This window comes from Manis javanica, chromosome 12 (genome assembly GCF_040802235.1).
Source record: "Manis javanica isolate MJ-LG chromosome 12, MJ_LKY, whole genome shotgun sequence".
Taxonomy (NCBI): domain Eukaryota; kingdom Metazoa; phylum Chordata; class Mammalia; order Pholidota; family Manidae; genus Manis; species Manis javanica.
The window spans coordinates 15085866-15110121 of NC_133167.1; the positions used below are offsets into that span (position 1 = coordinate 15085866).

Below are 24256 nucleotides of genomic sequence, written 5' to 3' on the forward strand. Positions count from 1 at the left end.
GCCGTTTTTTTATGAGTAGGATCATATGTAGGCAGGGCTATCACTTCCGTCCTGATGTTGCTGATTAACTGGGCTGACAGAGCAGCATGGACATGTATTTTCTTTCTCTCCAGAGCAACACTTTTATGGACTTGCATGGGGTCTCTGTGTGTTTTTCTTCCAATTGCTGCATGGTGGGATGTGAACATAAATATGCACACATTTGGGTGTTTATCACTGTGTTATTGCATGTAAGAGGGAAGTAGCAGCTCCTCTAGAATCTAACTGTACGAAAGCTGCCTTCAGTCTGGTAGGTGTTAGAATTGCTTGTTACTCCACAGTAGATGGGCTCCTGAAAACAGCTATATAAATACGTTATGCAGATGTGTGCAAAACATCTGTGCCTTTTTGTGTACATTTTCTAGAAGTAAATCTAAACAGTTTGGGAATAGCAAACAGGGTGTGACTAGGGTAAGACTGGGCATGGAGGTCATTGTGGACCAAGCCTTGCAGGTGAGGGTGGCTAACACAGTAGGAACGACAGTGATGGGTGCCAGAAATCATGGTCACATCATCCTCAGTTCAGGTGGCACCATCTGCCAATAGCAATTTCTGTGTGTAAGGCCACTTTATATCATCTGGCTGGAGTAGATTGTGCAGGGTAATTTAGTCGTGATTTTAGGGCTGTCTTTCCAGCATATGGAAAATCAGTAAAGGCTACAGGTCAGAGCTGTGGTCCAGCTTCGTCTCCTGACTGATGCTTATTAGAAGTCTCTTTTACCTTTAGGGAAATACACTTCAAAATTTTCAGTAGAAAAATAGAATCAAGTGGTATAGTCAACCTCAGGAAGAAATACAGAAAAAGCATTTCAAAGTTACTTAATTATGGTTAATCTCATTATATTGAGAAGTAAGGAATATTCAAAAAGGGCAAATCTTATAAAAGGGAATCCTCTTTTTTTTTCTAACTAAAGGATTAGGAATTTGGGGAAGGAATAAAAAACAAATGTACAGGGGGGCCATCAGGTGAGAATTTGGGGATCAACAGAGGTGAGGCTCAGAACCTCACCCCCCCTGCTTTGAGAGAAATCTTCTGCATCCGTGGATGTCTTGATGCCCTTGTCTAGCCTGGATTAATACTTAGTCCATAGGCACACACCTGATCATCTGATCATCTACATTTGCCCTCTTACAGCTCCAAACTATGTTTTCTACCTTTATCTTGCATCTACCTACCACTTCAGCATTTTATTAAAAATAAAAATAATAATAATAATAGGAGAAATGTGGGATCAACATATAAATCAAGTACAAAAATCAAACGAATATTCATATTTGACCTGATTGTTTATAGGTCATATTGCATGATCAAAACCGAAAGTTTCTGTGATGACTGCCCTTGTACTGTTCACCATGTAAGAATTTATTCACTATGTAAGAATTCGTTCACCATGTAAGAACTTGTTCGTTATGCTTCAGAAGATTGGAGACTGATGAGAATTAGGCTTGAGATGGATTAATGATTGTACATTGAGCGTTGACCCCCCTATACTGAATTTTATTGTTGTTAACAACCATTTGATCAATAAATATGAGAGATGCCCTCTCAAAAAAAAAAAAACAAAAAAAAAAAACAAAAAAAAACCCACAAATGTACAATAAGTATGTAAAACCTCACTCAAATGGGAAGTCATTCTGATGTATTTTAAATTTTTGAATATGCTTTTTTGAATATAGCCAGGATTGTCTGGACGGCTTTCTATTGCCACAGTAACAAATCACCACAAACTAAATGGCTTAAAACAATGTATAGTTAAGTTATGATCTTAGAGTTTTGGAGGTCAGAAGTCTGGCATGGATCTTACTGGGCTAAAATTAAGGTGTTGGCAGGGCTGCATTCCCTCTGGAAGTGCTAGAGAAAAATCACTTTTCTTTACAAGCATCTAGAAGTGCCCATGTTCCTTGGTTCAAAGACCTCCTCCATCTTCAATCCAGCAACGTTTTGTCTCTTTGATCCTTCTGTAGCTCTCACCCTCTGGTCACAACCAGGCAAGATTCTCTGCTTTTAAGGACCCATGTGATTACATGGGATGACCCAGGTAACCCAGGATAATCTCTTCTTCTCAAGGTCATTACCTTAATCCCAGCTGTAAAATCCCTTTTGCCAGATAAGGTCACATGCTCATAATTTCTAGGGATAAGGACATGGGCATCTTTGAGGGGCTTTTATTCTGCCTGCCACACTGACTATAAAGTATACTCTTAGAATACAGAATAATGCAACTAAATATGCTTGCACTGAGATTTTTTAGTCTGGTGACATTACATTCCTATTAAAAATGCCTGTGTATTTTCATAAAAATGGGCCCTTTGAAAAATGGCACACAATCATTTCATGATGTCAGAGCAACAAGAATTCACCCTGAACAGGTACCACTTGCAACAAATGGTACTTTTAGTCTTATTGCTGCATGAATTACCTGATGGTGGACCTGGTTCATGCAGAAGACATTTGTGAATGTAGTTATGTAAGCATAAAGCAATAATCTGTCCAAGATTAAAAGCATCTAGAACACATGAATTTGTGAGGATCAAGTAGTGGAAAATAGTTTGTGATGGGAGAGATAGCACTGAAGTCTGGACTCCAAGTATGCAGGATTCTGTGTTTCCTTTCTCATTGGCAAAGCAGCTTTTTTATTACTAACTCATCTGTAAGGCTAATGAATTATGTCCCTAAACACTGTGTACTTGGTTTTATGGCCTAAAAAATTAGTATTATTAAAGCATCTTAAGTGAGAAGGCTTTTTGAATTCCATTGCATTTGGCTAATGAAAGCAAATTGCATAATGATTACTTTGCTGGCTTGAAATGTTGGTTCTGATACTCAAATTCACTTCCTCAGAATATTAAATAAAAAAGAGAGAGCCAGTAATCAGGATTATGAGATACTACTAAAGAAGAGTTTCCTAAAGAATGAAGAATATGATACCCATATATGCAACATTTCTGTATTATTAATGAGGTTACTTGGTATTTTAGACAAGAGTTAAATTCTAATTAATTTCTAATTAGGGGCAGTGGCTACTTTGGTTGCTTTTCTGGCATGTGTTTCCCTTTCCTCCTTCCTAACAGGCCCCCAGCTGTTCACATGGTACAGGTGTGCTGCCTGTCATCCAGCCCTTGACTAAAGGGACTGTGTGAAGCACATCAGTATGACTCCCCTATGCTGGCCACAGGGATTGGCATAAACATGGCCATCTACACCAGAGTTTGTGGATGGCATTTTCTGCTGGGGACTTCAGTTTATGGTTTGGGAATTCTTTCTTTTGGGTGATGTGGGGTGTAGATGCCAGTCTTGAAACTCTAAGAAAAGATATAGCTGTTCTGTAAGGGATGATTATGTTACTTACGGTGGGTTTTTTGTTGACGATCAGTCTAGTTTGGACACAGAATATCACCATAGAGAGGCTTATGAAAGTCAAAGAGATTTATTTATACTCCCAGGTTCTAGCAGAGGGAGGCAAAGCACGCCCAGGAGGCTAAACCTGGAAGTGGGGTTTCTTATGCCAAATGTAAGCATAGAAAGCTACACAACCCATGGGCAGCGGCCTTTACTGGGGCTCGAGGGTGGGATGGCAGTTGGCAGGAGGAAGCACATACATTGGTTAATTTGAATGTACTCGGGTCAACAGAAATGGGCAATCACGGAAGGGAAGGGGGTGCCATCCTGAAGCTTCTTGCTCTGTTACATATGTGGGTACGGGGTTGACTCAGGGAGACTGGCTTGGGGGTCAAAAACAAAAAGAAGTGGGCAGGGGACAGACAATAAGGCTGTAAACATTTTACCCTTAAGTAACACCAGCTAAACAACATGAGAAAAGTATTGTTGAAAGAACTGCAGGGACTTGGAGGCAAATCCCTGAGAGGCAGAACCTGAGCTTTAATGGCCATGGGAATTTTCAAGTTATAAGACCCCATATCTCTCATGGTTTGCAAGAGATTGTATGTTATATATTTTGTTACTTTCAACCAAAACCATTTTAAATGATGCTTCAAGCAATGTGTAAATCCATCCCCATTTCAACAAATGCAAGTGCATCTAAATTTACTGTTACTTTTAATCCCAGCGATGATCCAAATAAACTTCCAATAGTTTTCATATCACCTCAGTTGTCACAGAGCTTTAAAAACAGCATGGGGAAATGTACTGAATTTTTTTTCTTAATATAGGTAGGTGCACAGACTCAGATTAATCATAATCCTTGGTTCATAACCAATCATCATTGCATAGCTCTCTTGTTTGTGTAATTTGTTTCTATACTAATGGACACCCCAAACCACCCCAAAATTAAAACATTACCAATACCTTCCATCAACCCAAGTGTTTTTTTCTCCCTACCTTTCCAGGGAGTAACTGCTATTCTGACAGCTGTGTTGGTCATTTCCTTCTTTTTTACAATTGCTTACATGTATGTGCCTGAACAATGTGTTGTTTATCTTTGCTTGCTTTTGAACTTTATTAAACAGATCATGCTTTATGTAGTATTCTGTTTCACTTTCAGTCACTATGGTCACTCTAATTTCTGTATCTTGTGGCAAGTCTCTACTGTTCACTAGTATATAACATTCCACTGTGGGAAAATATCACAATTTCTTTGTATATTTTAACATTATTTAGTGATTTTGAATTGTTTCCAGGATTCCAACATTATAAACTCTTTTTGATATAAATAGCCTTGTAAATGTAATCTGAAGCACATGTAGAGAAATTTCTGTATGGTTTCAAGGAATAAAATTTACAGTCAAAAGATAAGGGAAAAAATATAAAGCTATATTGTCATCCAAAAGGGTTACAGATTTACATTTTCATCAGCAAGTATAAGACAACCAATAGTTGGAATCTTGAGATTTCTTAATATTTTCTATCAAACATGACTTCTAATTTCAATCTCCATGTGCATTTCCCAGATTACTAATAAGAATGGACATTTTTCATATTATTGTCCATATGAACATCCCTTTCTGGAAATACTGTTTCATGTTTTTAGTCAATTTTTAAAACATGTTGTTTACTTAAAAATATGATCAATCTATTTGCTTTCAGGATTGGTACTTTTAAGGTCTTATTTTAAGTTACCTTTTCTTAATGTTGGATCATAAAATATTTGCCTGCATTTTCTTCTAAAATTGTTAAAATTCCTCTGAAATCTATGTCCTTAATCATCTGGAAATAATTTTTGTGTATTTTTTTATAGAGAAATGTTATACTTTCTTCAGTTTTTTTAATACAGACAGTATTTCTGGGTTTTATCCCTAACAATCTGCCATAACACCTCTATTTATATACCAATGTTTATTTATGCATGATTTTCTTTTGCCAATTTCCCTGTCCAACACTACCATTTTTTCCTCCACTTTATTGAAATATTATTGACATATAAAATTTGGAAGTTTAAAATATACAGTGCAATAATTTGATATACTATTTAAGTTATTATAGTTAATCATTAATCTAGGTATCTGGAGGAGGAGATTTTCCCCCTTATGATCACCTTGGCTATTTTGAGTCCTTTCCTCTTCTCTTAAAATATCAGAATGAGCTTGTATAGTTTTATTAACAATTCTGTTCAGCTTTTGATTAAGATCACATTGAGTCTATAGGTCACACTGAATCAGTTTGGGAAGCATTAATATCATTTAGGTAATGATTTCGTCCATGAACATAGTCTATTTCTCCACCTCTTGAGAAAAGATGTTATTACAGCTTTTCTCGGTTTCTAAAGTTACCTCTCCATTTTTTCCTCTCAAATTGCTTTTAATTTTAAGTTAAAAAGAAATATTGTTCTCAATCTTCGCCTTATACAAAAATCACTTGAGAAGTTAAAAAAATATGATGCCTGAGCCCCACTCTACAACAATTAAGTCCTTCTCTTTGGAAGTGGGGCCCTGGCACTAGTATTTTTAAAAGAGCTCCCCATGGTGATTCTCTTTCGCAGTCTGGAGTAGACACAACTTTAAAAAAAGTAATTCTAGTTAGTCAATTATCTGTTTGTATTCACTAAAGCCAGATGTTTTGTGTGATTTTAATTAAGTCTTACGTGGTACAGCTGAAAGAGGAACTCCTACAGGGACAGAAGCTGCCAGTGGTTAATGTGGTAGAGACAAGTAGCTCCTCTCAGTCTCAATCCCAAACCCATCCTGTTGATGCCAGTGATTCCAGCAAGAGTGAGCTAAAGCCGCTACTACTTACCAAAGTGTCATGGAGGAATATGCTCCTGGTGGCCGTTCAAAGACGAAGGAAAGGATGGGTTATTTTCTTATAAATAAATGCCTTTCATAGATATAAACGCAAAGGAAATAACCATATAATAAACTACTGATAGATTTGGCTATCCTAAAATAAAGGGTAAACTTGTTTTTAAATGAAAAGATACTATTTTACATTAACGTGAGAAACAGCTACCAGTTTAACATGTAAATAATTTCTTTATCAGTATGAAGCAGATGAACAATCCAAAATGGACAAAGTATGTGAACAGAAAAAAGAGCTACAAATAGCTAGTAATAGGTGGATATCCATATTGATCAATATCACTATGTCAAAGGAAAGCATAGTGTATAAGGTATGTTTTATCTAAGATAATACTCTGTGCTGATAAGGATATATGTGACAGACAAGTTCAGACACAAATCATGAGAATAAAGACTGATATAATCGTTTTAAGATGCTACATATCAAACTCTTCCCTCTTGGAATTTATTAAAAATGGAAAAATAGTCTAAACCTATGTTTAAGTATATTATGATGCATCCATGCAGGTTCTTTGTTTTTTCATTCAGTTTTCCGGCATTTGAGTTGCCATCCGACGTTTGGAGAAACTTTCAGTTTCTAAGTGTTTTGAGGTGGGAAGGGCAGATTGCCTCACTTGTAACCAAAACTGAAAAGCTAGCACGCTGCATGCACTGGTTCGCCGGCACTGCCACAACAAACAACAGCCAAGCCGGTGGCTCACGACAACAGAAATTGATTTCTCACCCTTCTGGAGGCTGGAAGTCTGAGATCTGTCACCAAGAGGCTTGGTTTCTTCCGAGGTCTCACTCCTTGACTTAGAGATGGGTCTTCTCCCTGGGTCTTCACGTTGTCTTCCCCCGCACGATCTGTGCCCAGATTTCTCTTGCTTATGAGGAGACTTAGATTAGGATTAGGATCCGCCCTCATAAACGTCAAAGAACCTATCTCCAAATACAGTTGCATTCTGAGATAACTGGGGGTTCAGACTCCAATGTATGAATTTTGGAGGCACACAGTTGAGCCCGTAACACACACTTACCCAGCTTCTCTTTCTGACAGGATGTCAGCTTTTGACTTGGGTTCAGCGAATCAGATCCATTCTCTCTGGAATTTGGGAACTAGTTACACAAAGAAGTGTGGATGTTACAAAACTCTTTCTAGCAGAGGTAAAAGGTAATGCATGCTGACACCAACACCCAGTTTCTGGGTCGGTAGTGGCTGTAGTGCTGAGTTATAAACTGCAGCATCCAGAATGAAGAGGTGGCACCAGTAATGTCCTCACCAGACTGGTTTCTACTCCAGCAGTCACACTATTTTATGAGCCTGCATCTCTAGCCTTCTCAGGGATTTTATGAGATCTGCAAAATCCTCTCAATAAATTTCTATCTCCCTGTATCAGCCAGCATCAGTTTCCATGGCTTGTAACTAGTAATCCTGACTGATATACTTCAGATGGTGGAGTATTACATAACCATTAAAAATAAAGTTTTCTAAGAATTTTAATGGCATTGAAAAATATTTGATATGCTACTAAATGAGAAAGAAGGTTACAGTACAGTCTATATACTATGACTTCAGTTTCATTTAAACACTGTGTATACATAACCATAGACAATTACTGGATAGGAATATACCAAATGTTTATAGTGATTATCTCTGCATTGTGAGATTACAGTTGACTCATGTTTTCTTCTTTAGACTTGCTGAATTTTACAAATATTCTACATAGACTACATTTATTATCATAAAACATTTAGAAAAGGGAAATTCAACTCAGCATGGCCTTTTGGAATTCTCCTTGTTCCCATAGAGTCAGCTTAGATGTATCTTTCTGTGCTTCCATGCAGATTTTTATGACAACTCTTATTACTACTCATGTGTCTAATATGGCCCCCAGCACTGTGAGTTCACTTGTCAGTATTTCCTACCAAATTGTAAGTTTCTTCGGGAGAGTTACTAAACCTTACATCCCCATATTACCAGTGTCAAGCATAGTATCTGGCATAGAGCAAATGTACAGCAAATGTTTGTTGAATGAAAGAATAAAGTTACCTTAATATAGTGTAGTTTTCTTCAGTTGTGCTAAAGCTATTTGGTTGAATTTCTGTGAAAACTACAATTCTAATATAGTATGCTCTTGACATTTTATATCATTGAATTATTTATCTCAGGTTAAAAATAATTAATATTGTTATTTTGGAGTTTCCTCCATCTACAAAGTTATATTAACAATATGTTCCTCCCTTAATAGTGAGAATTGAATGAAGAGATGTGGGAAAACTATTTAATAGATTTTCTGCCCCTAAAACAAGTAATCTGTTATGCTAACTATAAATATTATCAACAAATCATTGAACCAGCAGGATCAAGCTCATTAGATTTTATTTTGTATGCAGTTCTAATGTCAGATTCTAGCTCAGCCTAGGCCATGTTTGATGGAGAATCAAAGCCACATTTCAGGGTAACACTGTGATAAAATATAATTAAGAGCCTCATTTTATGGATTTTAATTCTACTCAAACTTTTCACATTATTCTATTCTAATTCAAAACAATTTGTTCAGGCAGGCCAACCAGATGCTTGGTCTGGGGGAGTGGCGGGTAGCTATCTCATGTTAGTGCTGGCATTCTAGATCATGTGCTTATCAAAGAGCCCATCTACAGTGAAGTAAGGAGCTTGTACCAGAATGTAAACTAACACACTGTCCTCTTTATCAAGAAAATTTTGCTATAAAGATTGTCAGCCGAACTTGACAGCATATTGAATAAGCACATCTGAGCAGCAGACATAGAAGACCATAAATTCCCAATATATTCCAGGAGTGTCATGATTCTGAGATCTCCTAAATTTGATTGTTTTAATCCTTCTGTCTTTCTAGATAGAATATGATATATATTGTTTAATCTATATATTTAACTTTATTATAAAGTTAAATAACTTTAACTAATAAGGTTATATTTATTTAATATATATGTTTAACTTTATTATAAAGTTAAAAAAACTTTAACTAATAAGGTAAGACAATGAAGATTGTTAGGAGTGTGGGTTTTGGAGTCATGCCCAAAGAGGTGGTCATTGGAACCATGGGCTGACGAACGTGAAAAAGAAAACTGGGATGGAGAGTCTAATATAGAAAATAAAAATCTTGAATGCAGAATCAGTTCACTTATGGAGCTGGAATTGGAATAAGCATCATCAGAAGGAACTGGGAAGAGATTCCAGAGAGTGGAGAAGAGCTAGGAAGGCACATGTCATAAAATCCTTGGGAGGAAAGTGGTTGGCAGAGGAAATACTGGTCAGTAGCACTTGTTTCAGTTAGGATGATCTATGCAGAGTCACCAATAAATGCAAGTCTTTTAATGGCTTAACATAATAACATAAGAAGTTTATTTCTCACTCACAACAGTTCCAGAAGGGTAATCCTGGTTGCTGGGTGATTCAGAGAAAAAGGTTCTTTCCATCTCATGGCAGCAGACCTTATAGGACCTTGCTGTTACTGGTTGAGAGAAGGTGAAGGAGAGAGACTTGGGAAAGTCCTTGATATGAAAATGACATGTCTTTCTGCTTATATTCCATTGGCAAGAACCAGCCACAGCCACACGTAAATGTAAGAGTCAAGAGGACTCTTCCTAGCAATAAATCTACTATGGGAAGGCTAGATACATTTTGGTAGGCAGTTGCCTTCTCTGCTTCAGTGTTTGGTGTCCATGCAATGCTAAGAAAATGAGGCCTGAGAAATATTATGGCTGAATTTTATGATTTCAAGTCATTTGGTGATTGTCAGTAGAGTGAGAGGGACTGAAGATTTAGTACATCCATGAAAAGAAAAATGGTTATTTGAAGATGTTCAGATAGAAGGGAAAGACTTCTCTTTCAAATAGCTAGGTGGTGCAAGGGCAGTAAGAAAAAAAATAGATTGAAGAGGTAGCAGGATAGAAGGAAAGGTTTAATTTTTATAATTCAATTGATGTGAGAATGTACATAGTAAATAGAAGAAAGGGAAGCGAGACAAGAACAAGAAAAGGGGATGGAGATCACAGGTGTAGTGATTAGCAATGGGCAGGAACAGGGCAAGTCTAGACTAGAGATTTTTTAAAAAAGAGGATGGCTGCACATGGCATGTCAGTGGAGGAAAACACAGAGCGTACTGTCAAGTACTGTCCAGAAAAGCAGAAAGGAAGGGCATCTGCTTAGGCTGAGGGATAGGGATAAAGGGCTGGGTTTCAGAGAAGTTTAGCAACTATGAAATCTTCATTGTGACCTAGGTGTAAATATTAGGAGATAATGAAAATGATAACTAAGTAGAAGGCAGCCAGAACAGAGATTAGATATTTATTGACATTCCAATCAAACAAAAAAGGCTCTGGTAATAGTTTTACTCCTCTTACAAGTAACTTTCCATCTCCCCCCTTACTGTTTCTTTGAGAAAGGGTTTTTTACAAAAGCACCAGTAAGGCTTGGCACAACTTATAAGATCAAATCAGTAAACTTTATGAACAGACTGGAAATAATATTTCCTTTTTACAATGCTTGGTACTGTAAGTTAGCAAAATACACAGCAAAGCGGATATGAAAGAAAAGGCCATATAAAATTACTGGAATACACGATTTGAGGGGTTATTTTTACTTATCATTTTATGTTTCAAATGGCATCTGAGTAATGATCCTTGCAAATGTTTGTTCACAAATAGAGGTATGAATTCTGTGTGGGTGTTAATACCACTTAAAAACTGGAATTACTTAGGAAGCATTATTGGTACAGAGGGTGGTAGTTATTTTTTCCTTCTAATATGAGAATAAATACAAATAACATTCTGAGGGAAGAGTGAAGTAATTTTTACTCAGCTGAATGACAGTGTTTTCAATTTTATGACTTTTCTTAGCCTGAAAGTGGTTATTTTGCAAAGTATATTTAAGAATAATGTTTTTTTCTTTCATTCTTCCTAGGAAACACTAAACCTATCTATTACCAGAGACTCCTACCAGTTTAAATAGCATTTTAAAACTATAACTTTTTCTAGGACAAGAGGAAGCCAGCAATCGTCACCCAGAAGGCATTTTATAACCCACATATAAAATGACCTCAGCATGAGCCATATTTTTAAAGGAAAAAAACAATCCTGATATCCCACATTCAGCCTTTCATTGACATATTTGTCTACCGATTAGATATAGAAATAATTATATATACACACACATGCATACATACATCCATAAACACAATAAAAAATATATCTTTAGGTATTTTTTTGAACTCTTTTTAGTCTTATTTTTTCACTCATATTAACTTGAAATAAAATATGTGTTTATAAGAAAATTGAAAAGGCACATTTTAATATAAACACATATATTTAAATAAAAACACAAAAACATTTACTATCCTGTAGTTATTTCTTTTTTAAAAAATTGGAGTGCATTAAAAGCTTTCAATATCCATACCTATTAATCTGTATGATATTTTATACAAAATAAATAAAATTGCATTTGCATTTGAGAAAAAGAAATGTAAATGAAATTTAAAATTGAACTTGGTTTTCATTGGTTCTAGAAATCTAATATGTAAGCATTAGAAGAAGAAACTTTATGGAAAACTTTTAAAGTATTCAACAGCTAAGCTTCAATAAATGTTCTTATTGTTTCCATAAAATAGAACAGCAAACTGGGTTCATTTTATTACACCCAGTCAGAAATAACTATATATGGTATATGTGTATGTATTCATTCAAATTATATATAAGTTAAATATATATATATGGATATATGGATATATACAAAACATTGTTAAAATGGGTTAAATTCCCATAAGTAATAAATGATCCTAAAATACCACAATATAATGAAATTACTACAAGTTGGTTTATTACATTTTATTTCTTATATATCTGATTTTTTTAAAGCTAGAGGAAAAAAATACTAAATGTTTATAGACAGATGGTTTAAACTTAATCAGATTAAATATCAACGTCGAAATCAATTCAAGGTTTGAAAATTCCAAGAATGCTTTAAAAAAATCTATAACAACGCAACTTCATAAAGACAGAGTTAGGCAGAGCACTCATGTTTCATATGCCGGATTCATTCTGCAATTGACTTGTTAAGTTCCCTCAAATAAGCTGTCCTCATAAATGGTTGCCAAAGTACATTTCTGAAGTTAGTATAAATGTATTGTTTGACAGTTGAGATTTGAAGAGTTTAAATCGTTTCTTTTTCTTTAAAGACTAGCTCCAGTGCAACATTGTCTAACTTTAAAAAGCAGAGTAAGTTCCAGATTGGTAGTATCCATTTTTAACTTCAGTCCCCAATAAGCTAAAGTCCAGGACTAAGTGGTCTAACTGGTGAATTCCATCAAACATTCAAAGAAGATTTAATACCCATCCTTCCCAAACTCTTCCAAAAAGTTGAAAGGGATTGAATGCTTCCAAACTCATTTTTTGAGGCCAGCATTACTCTGATGCCAAAACCAGACAAGAAACACTACCAAAAAAAAAAAAGTTATAGGCCAACATCCCTGATGCACATGGATGTAAAAATCCTCAACAAAGTATTAGCAAACTAAACTCAATAATACATTAAAAGGATCTTACACCATGATCAAGTGAAATTAATTTAAGGTATGCAAGGATAGTTCAACATCTGCAAATCAATCAATCTGATACATCACATAAACAAACTAAAAGATAAAAACTCTATGATGATTACCTCAGTAGAGTCAGTAAAAACATTTGGCAAAATTCAACACCGATATATGGTATATATGGTAAAACTCTGAACAAAGTGGGGATTGAAGGAGCATATCTCATCATAATAAAGACCATTATGTTACAAACCCACAGCAAACACCAAATGTAAAGGAGAAAAGCTGAAAGCTTTTCCTCTGAGATCAGGAATAAAATGATGCTCACTCTCACCACTGTTATTCAACATAATATTGGAAGTTCTAGCCATAGCAATTAGGCAAGAAAAAGAAGAGGCAGCCAAAAATGAAAGAAGTAAAATGATCCCTATTTGCAGATGACATGATTTTCTAAATAGAAAACCCTGAGGATTCCACCAAAAAAAAAAAAAATAGAACTAATAAACAAATCATGTAAAGTTGTAAGATAGTGAAATAAATTGCATTTCTATACAGTAATAATGAATTATGAAAAAAAGAAATTAAGAAAACAATCTCATTTATAATTGTATCAAAAATAGTAACATTCCTGGGAATAAATTCAACCAAGGAGGTAATAGATTTGTACACTGAAAACTATAAGACATTAATTATAGAAATTAAAGAAGAAACAAATACATGGAAAGATATTCTGTGCTCATGCATTAGAAGAATTAATATTGTTAAAATGTCCATGAAACAAAGCAATCTACAGATTTAATGCTAACTCTATCAAAATTCCAATAGAATTTTTCACAGAACTAGAACAAATGATTCTAAAATGTTTATGAAACCACAAAAGACTCCAAACAGGCAAAACAATCTTGAGAAAGAAGAACAAAGCTGAAGGCACCACACTCTGTTTTCAGACTATACTTACAAAGCTATGGTAAAACAGTATGGTATTGGCATGAAAACAGACACATAAAACAATGGTACACAGTAGAGAGCCCAGAAATAAACCCATGCATATGTGGTCAATTAATTTATGACAAAAGACAATTAACTATGGGCAATCACAGGCAAAAGAATGAAACTGGACCACTCGTTTACACCATACACAAAAATTAATTCAGAATGGGTTAAAATCTTGAATGTAAGACCAGAAAACTCCTGGTAAAAAACATATGTGGTAAAAAAAAAAAATGTCAACACATTCCCTGATATTGCTTTGGAGATAATGTTTTTGGATGTGTCTCCAAAGGTAATGAAAACAAAAGCAAAAATAAACAAATGGGAAGACATCAAACTTAAAAGCTTCTGCACAGTGAAGGAAGCCATCAACAAAATAAAAAAACAACCTAGTAAAAGGGAGAAGACATTTACAAATCATATATCTGAAGGGATTAATATCCAAATTATATAAAGTATTCATACAACTCAGTACCAAAATATAAACAATCTGATTTAAAAATGGGGGTAGAAGATCTGCATAGACATTTTTCTCAAGAAGACACACAGATGGCCGACACATACATGGAAAGGTGTTCAACATCCCTAATCATCCAGGAAATGCAAATCATAAACACAATGAAGTATTACCTCACACCTGTCAGAATAACTACTATCAGAAATACAAGAAACAACAAATGTTGGAAAGGTTGTAGAGAAAAGGGAACCTTCATACACCATTGGTGGGAATGTAAATTGGTGCATCCACTATGGAAAACAGCATGGAAATTCCTCAAAAAATTGAAAATAAAACTACCATATGATAGAGGATTTCACTTCTGGTTATTTATTGGAAGAAAATGAAAACATATAGAATATATATGTATGCAATGGAACACTATGCAGGCATAAAAAAGAAGGAAATCTTGCCATTTTTCAACAACATGAATGGACCTTGAAGGTATTATGCTAAATAAAGTAAGTCAGGTAAAGATATACAAATACCATATGATTTCATTTACATATGGAATCTAAAACAAAACAAAAACAAACAAAACAAAACTCATAGATACAGAGAGAACAGGTTGGTGTTTATCAGAGGGGAAGAGGTTTGAGATTGGGAAAAAAGGGTGAAGGACATCAGGTGTATAGCGATGGATGGTAACTAGACTTATTGTGCTAATCACTTTGTAATGTATACAAATACCAAATTAGTTTTTGTACATTTGAAAGTAATGTGATGTTATATACCAATTTTACCTCAATAAAAAAACCTCTAGGTGCCAGTCTACCCTATAATCAGTGGCGAACAATGAAGGCAGGTACATGAAAAAAAACAGTTCTAGTAATGGGAAAATGTTACCTTTACCCACTTAAACTTCCTAGAGTATGTGTTTATTTCCTTCCAAATATTTCAAGGTGACAAGTGATTTCTATCTTGCAAAGTGTAATTTTCAGGTTAAGTAAAAGCTTCTTGGGTCATCTAAACTGCAAATAAAAATCTCAAAGTAGAAAATTGCAAAATAACCTACTAAATTGAAATAAACAAAGTAAAAAATGATGTCCTTGGTTATCTTCCTAAGTTCAAACCAATGAAAATAATTAATAATTAATAATAACAAAGTATTTATTAAGCTGTAAATATTGTTATATGCAGATGTTCAATTCTCCAAGGAGATTTTCACATCTGCATACAAGATGATGACTTTCCGTACATGTCATTGAATATAGATATTGTTCTGCTACCTATTGTGGTGTAGCAAACCACCTCAAAATTGAATGGCTTTAAAATAAGAATCACCTGTTTTGTTCATAAATTAAGAATTTGAGCAGGCTTTGGCAGGGCAGGCTGGCCTCTGTTCCACTCAGTGTCAGGGGGAGCAGCTCAATTGCGGGCTGGGGCATCTGTTTCCAAGATGGCTACTCACTTGGCTAGCAAGTTGATCTTGATGGTTAGCTGGGAGTGCAATAGTGGCTGGAGGCTCAGGGCCTCAGTTCCCCTCCATGTGAGCCTCATCATGTTGCAGGTTTTCCTCCCAGCATAGTGGCTTCATTTCAAGGGCAAGCTTCCAGACAGAGAAAGCCAGGAAGACGCTTTATAATCTTCTATGGCTTGACCTTAAAAATCAGAGCGTCACATCTGCTTCATTCTAATCATTAGAAACAAGTCACTAAGGCCAGTCCATAATCAACCCACATTCAAGGGGAAGGAAATTAGTCTCAATGTTTTGATGGAAGGAGGGTCAAAGAATTCATGCATATATTTTAAAACCACCACAATATGAAATAGCAGAGGCTAAAAATAAGTACAAGATAAATTCTGAAGAGCTAGAAAGGTCAATTCTTCCTTGAATTATAATTTTTAGAAAATACCATTTATTGAACTTGTAGCATGTGCTTTACGTCCATTTTCAGTAATCCTTACACAAATTCTAAGTATTTTGCATCTTTACAGATGAAGAAACGCACATTCGTAGTGGGAAGCAATGTGCCCAAGGTCACATAGATAGTAAATGGTAGAACCAAGAATTTAAAAATTGACCCTTTTTTCTATCCCATGCTAAAGTTTTGAGGAAAGGGTAATATTTGATACAGGATTTGGTGGCTGGATGAGATTTAAATGGCTTGAAAAGAATAGCAACATTCTCTGTCTGAAGAATGATATAATAAAAGATACAAGAGAGCATCAGATAATTTTCACAAGGTTCGTCTGGCTGGACCACCATACTTACATACACTGTCTTGGTGGCCACATTGAAGACAGGTGCATGACGAAGATAGGCTACTAGTCCTTGATATCTGGGAGGCCTGGGCAAAGGGTGGCAAAAATCTTTCTAGGTAGGCTGATTCTAGTATATTCTCAAGAAAGTCAGGAACAGTGAAGAGGGGGTGTGGTCACAGGGGAGTCAGCAGATTAGAACCAGGGCAGACATCCTAGAGCAGTCACTAACAATTAGCAAGTGAGATTTCAGCGAAGGTGACACATCCGTCACAACTTCTAGAATTACTGCCTACTTGGAACCCAGCACTACCTTTTCTCCATAAAGAGCACCTGATTGTCAGTGTGGATGTGGGCAGTCAGGCATAGCAAACATTTTTCCATGCTCTTCTTTAAGAAGTTGTGGCATGCTACTCTTGAATTTTAAGACAGGAGGCATCCATCCATCTGTTTTAAGTTCTGAAATGAACGGTTTCATTCCTTTACTCATACACACACAAGAAATTTTCTGTTCATTTTTATTTAAAAAAACACTTAGAGAACGTACTATGAGGCAGACATATCACTCTGTGCTTTACAGATACTTTAAAACAACAAGAAGCTCAGCATCAGAACACGCCATGCGTGCGGCCATTGTAATAGCATCGCTGTGATACAACCACAGCCACTCACCGTAAATGTGCTTTCTTTTGCTTGGGGGGTAAGAAGGTAAATAGAAGTTGACCTGAGTCTATCTCAGAGGTGGTAGAGTATAAAAGAGAGGACCCTTGAATTTGAAAATTGCCATTTTCTTGGGAAACTCACAAACTTCTCTGAGCCTTGCTTACTTTTCTCTAAAGTTACCACGAGAATTAGATGAAATAAATATCAGCAATGTATGAAAAAGCATGCCAGGAAGCAAAGAGTTACCAAAATTTTGACTAAAGTATGTTAAGGAGAACAAATGATGGGACATGTCCCCAGGCCATGGAGGACATCTGTGGACAAGGACCCACCGATCGGTCTATGTTAATGGAAAGCTTCTCACAGTTCGCAGGCCTCTCTTAGCCAACAGCTCCTGATTTGGCTCTAGAATTACTTTTACTTTTGGGTGAACTGACAACCGAAGAATAAATGTGTATTAAAAATAATCAAATGTATTTTTTTGGATGATAAGGGTAGGTATACAGAGTCATTTTAGGTTCTACCATTATTGGCTTAACCAATGACTCAATTATTTTTGCTAATGAACATTTTTTCTTTTGTACACAACCCTCATTTTCAAACAATGGTCAAATTGACCTTATTAATCAGAGATCTATACTTTCTCTTGCCCTCTAGTGAAGAACAGATTTGAACTAATTGCCCTTAATTATATATGCACCTTTCTATATGAAATACGAAACTGGAAGCTTCAATTAGCACAAAGGCATATATATGTAGAAAGAAGAAGGGAGAGACATATATATATTGAATTTCACATGTTTTTTTGTATTTTACAGATATTTAACATAAATTTGTATCTGATTTAACATGTATTTAATTTACCCCAAGAATTCATTGCCACCTGTATATACTTTCAAGTCAGACTGTAAATATTACAGTGACAAAATAATGAAATATCACATGAGGGGCAAAAAAGCAGATCGGTGTGCTAAGTCTTAGTCTCTCAAATATTTTTAAATGTTTCGAGTAATTCACACTTAACATATTCTGTGAAAGCAGAATTATCTGTCAGATATTCCATGATGTGCATATTTTTTTCTTTGTAGAGCTGTTATGTTTCCATAAAAAGTCACACTTGCTGAAAATAGAAAATAATTGGTTTAATCATCATAAATCTAGGTATACTGCAGATTTTGGTATTTCTATAAAGAAGTTGCAGCCATAAGTATGTTTTTTAGTTGTAACAGTAACATGTAACAATAGTGATGTAAGAGTAACAGCAACAACAGTAATTATAATAAGAAAGTGATAGAATAATTTCTTGAGAACCATGCATTTTTGATGGGCCTTTTACAAACATCTTGTCGTATTTCTTCCCATATATGGAAAAAGAGACTTAGGCTCATAAAGGTTAAGTGCCTTGGCCCAGAAGTGGTAGAGACAGAAATCACATCTATGCTTTTTTTCCTTAAGCCAAGGCTTATTTTTGTTCCTACTTTGGAGTAATGGCTTACAGGATCAAAGTTCTTTTGAATTACAAAATATTTTCACATGCATTCGCTCACATTTCCGTACACATTTGCAGTCTCCCTGTACATATTGGACACTAGTATGTGTTATAACTAGATCATAGTTTCATATATAGTGATCATATCTAAGAGATAAGCTACCTTTTCCCGGATATACACAAGAGCTCAATAAACAGTTGAGTCAGTGAGTGCATATCCTTTAAAAAGCATGTGACCATGTTGACAGTCATAGTAAGTAAAGACTAACACCAAATAAATAAATCTTTGTTCCCCAAATTGAGGAAAAAGTCCCCAGAAATCATCAGAGGAAGAAGATGACACACTGACCCCTGACTCTGATGGCACTGGCCTGCTTCATGTATCCAAGACCTCAGAACCGCCCGTGGGCTGCCATCCATGACTATCTATTCTAGGGATTGCCTTCCTGAGCACCTTTCTGAGCAAGGTCACAGATTACCAAATCTGCTCACTCAAACCTGGAAATTAATAAATAAACAAGTAAAGCAACTCAGCACAGTTTTCAACACTCTGTCAGCTCTGTTGGAGGCATGGATATGGTGGCAGTTCCACAACTCGGTCTGTCAACAGTCAATTAAAAATAAAAATTAGAAATTAGGAAAAAGAAAAACAGTACACTTCTTGAGATTTCCCAACAACATGTTTACTGACGCATAACCTGTCAAACTTTTCTTCTGTATAGACTATGGAAGCTCTCTTACCAGGCCGTGCTTTCTATGACCTTCCTCCTTCCCCTGCAAAGCAAGAAATCTGCATTTTAGGGAGTCAGGTTCTGCAGGGACAGAAGGGAAAAGAGAGACTGATTCATTTTACGTTTATTTTTTATCATGAACTTTTAAAACAAATGACTCTTAAAATGGATATTTCCATAGAAATTTAGCATTTGCCCTAGTCTTTCCAACTACATGATACACATTTATAAAGTGTATCTCTAACCACTGTATATCTGAGATTCAGTGACATCCCTAAGAGGGATCCGTATTGTTTGAGAGGCTGTAGCATCTAGAGGAAGCAAAGCTATCTGCTATTCAGGTATCTAGGAATATAATTACAGCTCTACAGACTAGTCTAGAATTATGAGCATCAATTTATTAGGCAATTGTAAACTTTCTTCATTGTTCCATTTGTAGCAATGGAAATAGCAGTTACTACTCAGGAAGTGGGAAGAAAGAAGAGACTATTCCAGGTGAATCAGCTACTCTGTGTTCTTTAAAAGAAATGTGTTGATTGCATTTGAGATATAACTGTTCATTTGAACCTAGTATGAATAAGCTCTGGAGTGGTGCATGCAATCTAGAATGCGTTCAAAATTAGGCCAATGAACAATAAGGTTTTGTTTTCATTGTAAGCATAAGAATCATCTTTAAGTTTCTGTGTCATAAGGCTGACATATAACTTATGCACAGACAATTTCTTGGGGTGAAAGTTTAGGCAATTAATCCATTGCAACACCCCTTCACCTATGTGTGCCAGCTGTTTGGAAGAATTTGAAAAAATGATGGAAAATTCTTAATGTTCACTGACAGTACAATATTTGTACTTAGACCCTGGCTATTCCAGAACGATGCTTCCCTGTAAGAACGGCCAGTCAATCTCGCCACATGATGGAAAACAGATGTAAGATTAGGATGCAAAGTAGTTTTCCAGATCCTTGGTCCCAGCATGCTGCACAGTCCAGCCCCCAAGTTAACCAGCCAAGTGCTGACACATGTCTTACAGCAAAATATCCCTCACAGCCACAGTTCAAAGGCCTTGCTACCCTCCAGGGCAATTAATACAGCACCACGTTCAATGGTGCTTGAACCAAATCCATTGAATCCTCAGGGGAGAAATAACGAAGCAATCGCAGAGCTCAGACAAGAGCAGCAGGCAGTGGTGGCTAAAGTTTCAGTCCCTGAAAATGTAGCTTTTCCTGAAAGCATGCGTATGGTTACAGAAAGGAAGGGAGCTATGCTCAGATTGCTTAATCTACTTGCAGGACAGTTCTTGTGAGACAGCATAGAAGCTGAAACAGAGTTACTTCTAAGAAAGAAAAGAAAGAAGACAGGAAGGAGGGAGGGAGGGAGAGAAAGGAAGGAGGAAAAGGAGAAAAGGAAGAGGGAGAGGAAGAATGGAGGGAGATGGTCAGGGAGGGAGGGAGTGTGGGAGGAAGGAGGGAAGGAGGGAGGGAAGGAACGAAGGAAGGAAAGAAGGGAGGGAGAGAAGGAAGGAGGGAGAGAAGGAGGGAGGGAGGGAGGAAATCTATTCGTAGATGCTCGCTCTGCCTTTGTACAGATTTTCAAGTCTGTCTTATTGGAGTTAACCAGAAAGGCAAAAGTTGTCTTTCTTCAATAAAACTGAAAGCTACTATTGATGTGTGTTAGTGGGAGACGTGAGGGGCTCCCCTCTAAGTCACGCAGTAAGCGTGGTGTAATTCCATCCAGAGCAGATGAACTCAAGGGTTCTGTTTTTCTCAGTTGTCTTTAGCATTCCTTAGAGCTTATTGTATAAAAAAAGGTAGCAAACAAACCGTATTGGTTAAATGTGAGAATAAAATAAAATTTAAACTGTGACAAGATATTTTGTAGTCTCTTACAGTTAAATTTCAAATAAATCATTTTATTGTTGGTTGGACCTGGAAACGAATACCAGGCCCAGCAACTTCTAAAACTGACCAGAACCCTGGTTATATATGCACTTTCACATTCCACATCTACTCTTTCAGGCCACTGAAAATGGCCTGAAATGCACTGCTTGGCATTTCGTAAGGGTGCAATAATTCAGTGGCCAGAAGGAGTAAGTCAGTTTTCCAAGGTGTCTCACTTTCACAGAAGTTAAGAAAATAAAATTTATTTGACTTTCAATAATCCACAAGCAGATTTTCCATGTGGCACATTATCTGTGGCTCTTGGGAGTTCTTCGTTTGCTCTTTTCTTTAGCTGGCTCAGGACAACAGCACGCAGTCCCATGGAATGCACCCCAGCTACAGATGAGCAGAATATATTTGCAGTTCTTGCACTTTTTTCCCTTCTTAAAAAATATATAAAGAAGGAACATGTTGTTCATTAAAGAAAACAAAAATTTAAATTCTAGTCACTTAAGGATAACCATGTTAAATCTTGATGGATGTCATTCTATATTTTATTCTCTGCAGGTATATATGTCAAGGTGAATGCATGAGCAAAAACCATGTGTCCATACAAAGGTACATATTATGTTGGAGACATTGGGAGTGTGGTCTCTGCAGGCAGACAGCCTTAACGTGTGGCTCACATCTGTCACTTATGAGTTGTTTTATCTTTGGAAAGTCGGTTCAGGTCTCTAGGCTTGGCTCCTCACTGACACACCAGGAATATGATCAGTGATGTGGAAATGAGTTACTGTATATAAAGTGCAAGGACATGCACCTTTCTTAGTGAGCATTATGTAAATATTAGCTATTATTATTATTTTGCCTAGAATCCCTTTTTCACTTAACAATGTACCATGGACATTTGTCCATGCCAATAAATGTACATCTATCTCTTCATTTTGAGTAGCATAGAATGAAACGCATTCTATGACTATCACAGGGTACTTTATCATAAATAGGTGGGGGTCTGTTTTTTTTCTATCTTAGACTGCATTACAAGAAATCTCCTTGTAAACACATCTTTGTAAGTTGATACTTCTTTAGATAAATATCTAGGAGTGGAATTGATGGATTAGATGACATTTTAGAGATTTGTGTTGCCAAATTGTTCTCCAGAAAGTTTTCACTAATTTTATTTCCACCAACAGTATATGAGAGTACCCATTTCCCCACATCTTTGCCAACACTAAGTATTATCCCCTTTAAAACCTTTATTAAATATGGTGGGCACTGAAGGTAATGAAACAAAACAAATTGACTTGAAAAGAAATTGACCAAAGATTAGTATATTTAGTATAATTTTTTTCTCCTTAAAGACAGTGCCAGCTCTTATACAATGTAATAGCTGTGCATGCCTTTGTGTGTGTGCATGTATATACATGTATTTGTGTATGTGTATATATATGTTTGTGCATATATGTATGTGAAATAGGTATGCTCAAATATTTATAAATCATTGTTTAAAGAAGTCCAGTAAGACTATTATCATGGCACATATACACAATGGAATATTATTCAGCCATGAAAAAGAATGAGATCTTGCCATTTGCAGCAACATAGATGGACCTAGAGCATATCATGCTCAGTGAAATAATCCAGGAGGAAAAAGACAAATACCATAAGATGTCCCTTATTTGTGGAATCTAAAAATAAAATGAGTAAAATAATGGTAGACTCATAGACACTTAGAAGTAATTGGTGGTTACCATAAGGGGGAGGGGTTGGTCACAAGGATGGTAGTACAGCATGGAGAATATAGCTAATGCTTCTATAACATCTTTCTATGTTGACACATAGTAACTGCACTAGCTGGATTGAGGATTTAATAATATGGGTAACTGGAGAACCACAGTGTTGTACACTTTAAACTAATAGAATATTGTATATCAACTATACATCAATAAAAAAAGAATATCAAAGTTTGCAAAGATTTTTATAATTATTTTTCTTTCATGGAAAGAGTAAATAACAGTATAATGTAAAGATGCATATTCAGTGAATAGCTACTACTCAAGAAAAAGGGAGTTATTTTCACACAACTAGTTTTCTCTCTTTCTCTTTCAAAACATCCTATACATTTCATCTAGGTGTATACTATATGAACAGTAAAGGAATGAGATATTGGGGATAGGATGGAAGATAAGTTAATAGATGATCTTATCTTGCAGTAATAAGGACCCAACACAACCAAATTTCACTTCTCTAATTGGCAAGGGTTTTTCCTATGAGGCCCGGGTCTGGTTTTAACTACCAGTTTCTTTTTAAAAGAGCGTACCCCTCCTGTCTCAGGTATAATACATCAATTTCTAGATACTAAAGATCCATGACAGCAGGAACTGTGCATATTTTAATCCTTGTATCTTCAAAAACTATCAATGAATGAAAGAATTCAATAATATCTTCTTTCTCCATTTCTAATTGTTTAGAAATGCCTTTTTAACTGTTGGCTGCCCATCAAATCAAAATCCAATCTGCCCCACTGATAAACTGGAATCATTATTCACAACAGGCTCTCATTACTTCATAAATTGGGTCACGAGTTTTATGGTTAACAGCACCACACAACTTTCCTTCTGTGTGACCTTCAAACTGAGAAGATTTTGTTTCCTATCCTGGCTTCTTCATGCTCATTGGCCATGATAATGCCAAGTCTTCTCTGCCACGCCTTGTGGAAGAAGGGTGGGGTCTATACCAAAGACCAGGGACTATTTCTATGCTTTTTATTGCTCCCCACTTGCAAGGGGGTAATTGAATGGTCACTGTAATTTCTGAGCAGTAGAGTTTCTAGATGTTTCTCTAGCACATTTGAGTTTTCTTTTAACCTTTTTGCAGTCTGATGTTGACAGTCTGATGTTGCCGACTGTTAAAATAAAACTTTAACAGTCTAAGAAACCAGGGAGCTGTGGCACTCCCTAAAATA

At 36.0% G+C, this 24256-nt stretch overlaps 1 long non-coding RNA gene across 2 annotated transcripts in view; it reads left to right on the plus strand.

Moving 5' to 3' along the window:
• Window positions 1-24256, plus strand: part of LOC140844738 (uncharacterized) — an 85923-nt gene that overhangs the window by 56483 nt on the left and 5184 nt on the right. Inside the window, exons 4-5 of one of the 2 annotated variants that reach the window (XR_012123223.1) lie at window positions 19856-19911; window positions 21859-21909. This is a non-coding gene — a long non-coding RNA (uncharacterized lncRNA). Of the gene's footprint in view, window positions 1-6473; window positions 6603-7330; window positions 7658-19855; window positions 19912-21858; window positions 21910-24256 lie in introns of those variants that run through there. The other variant, XR_012123224.1, reaches the window with a different exon arrangement.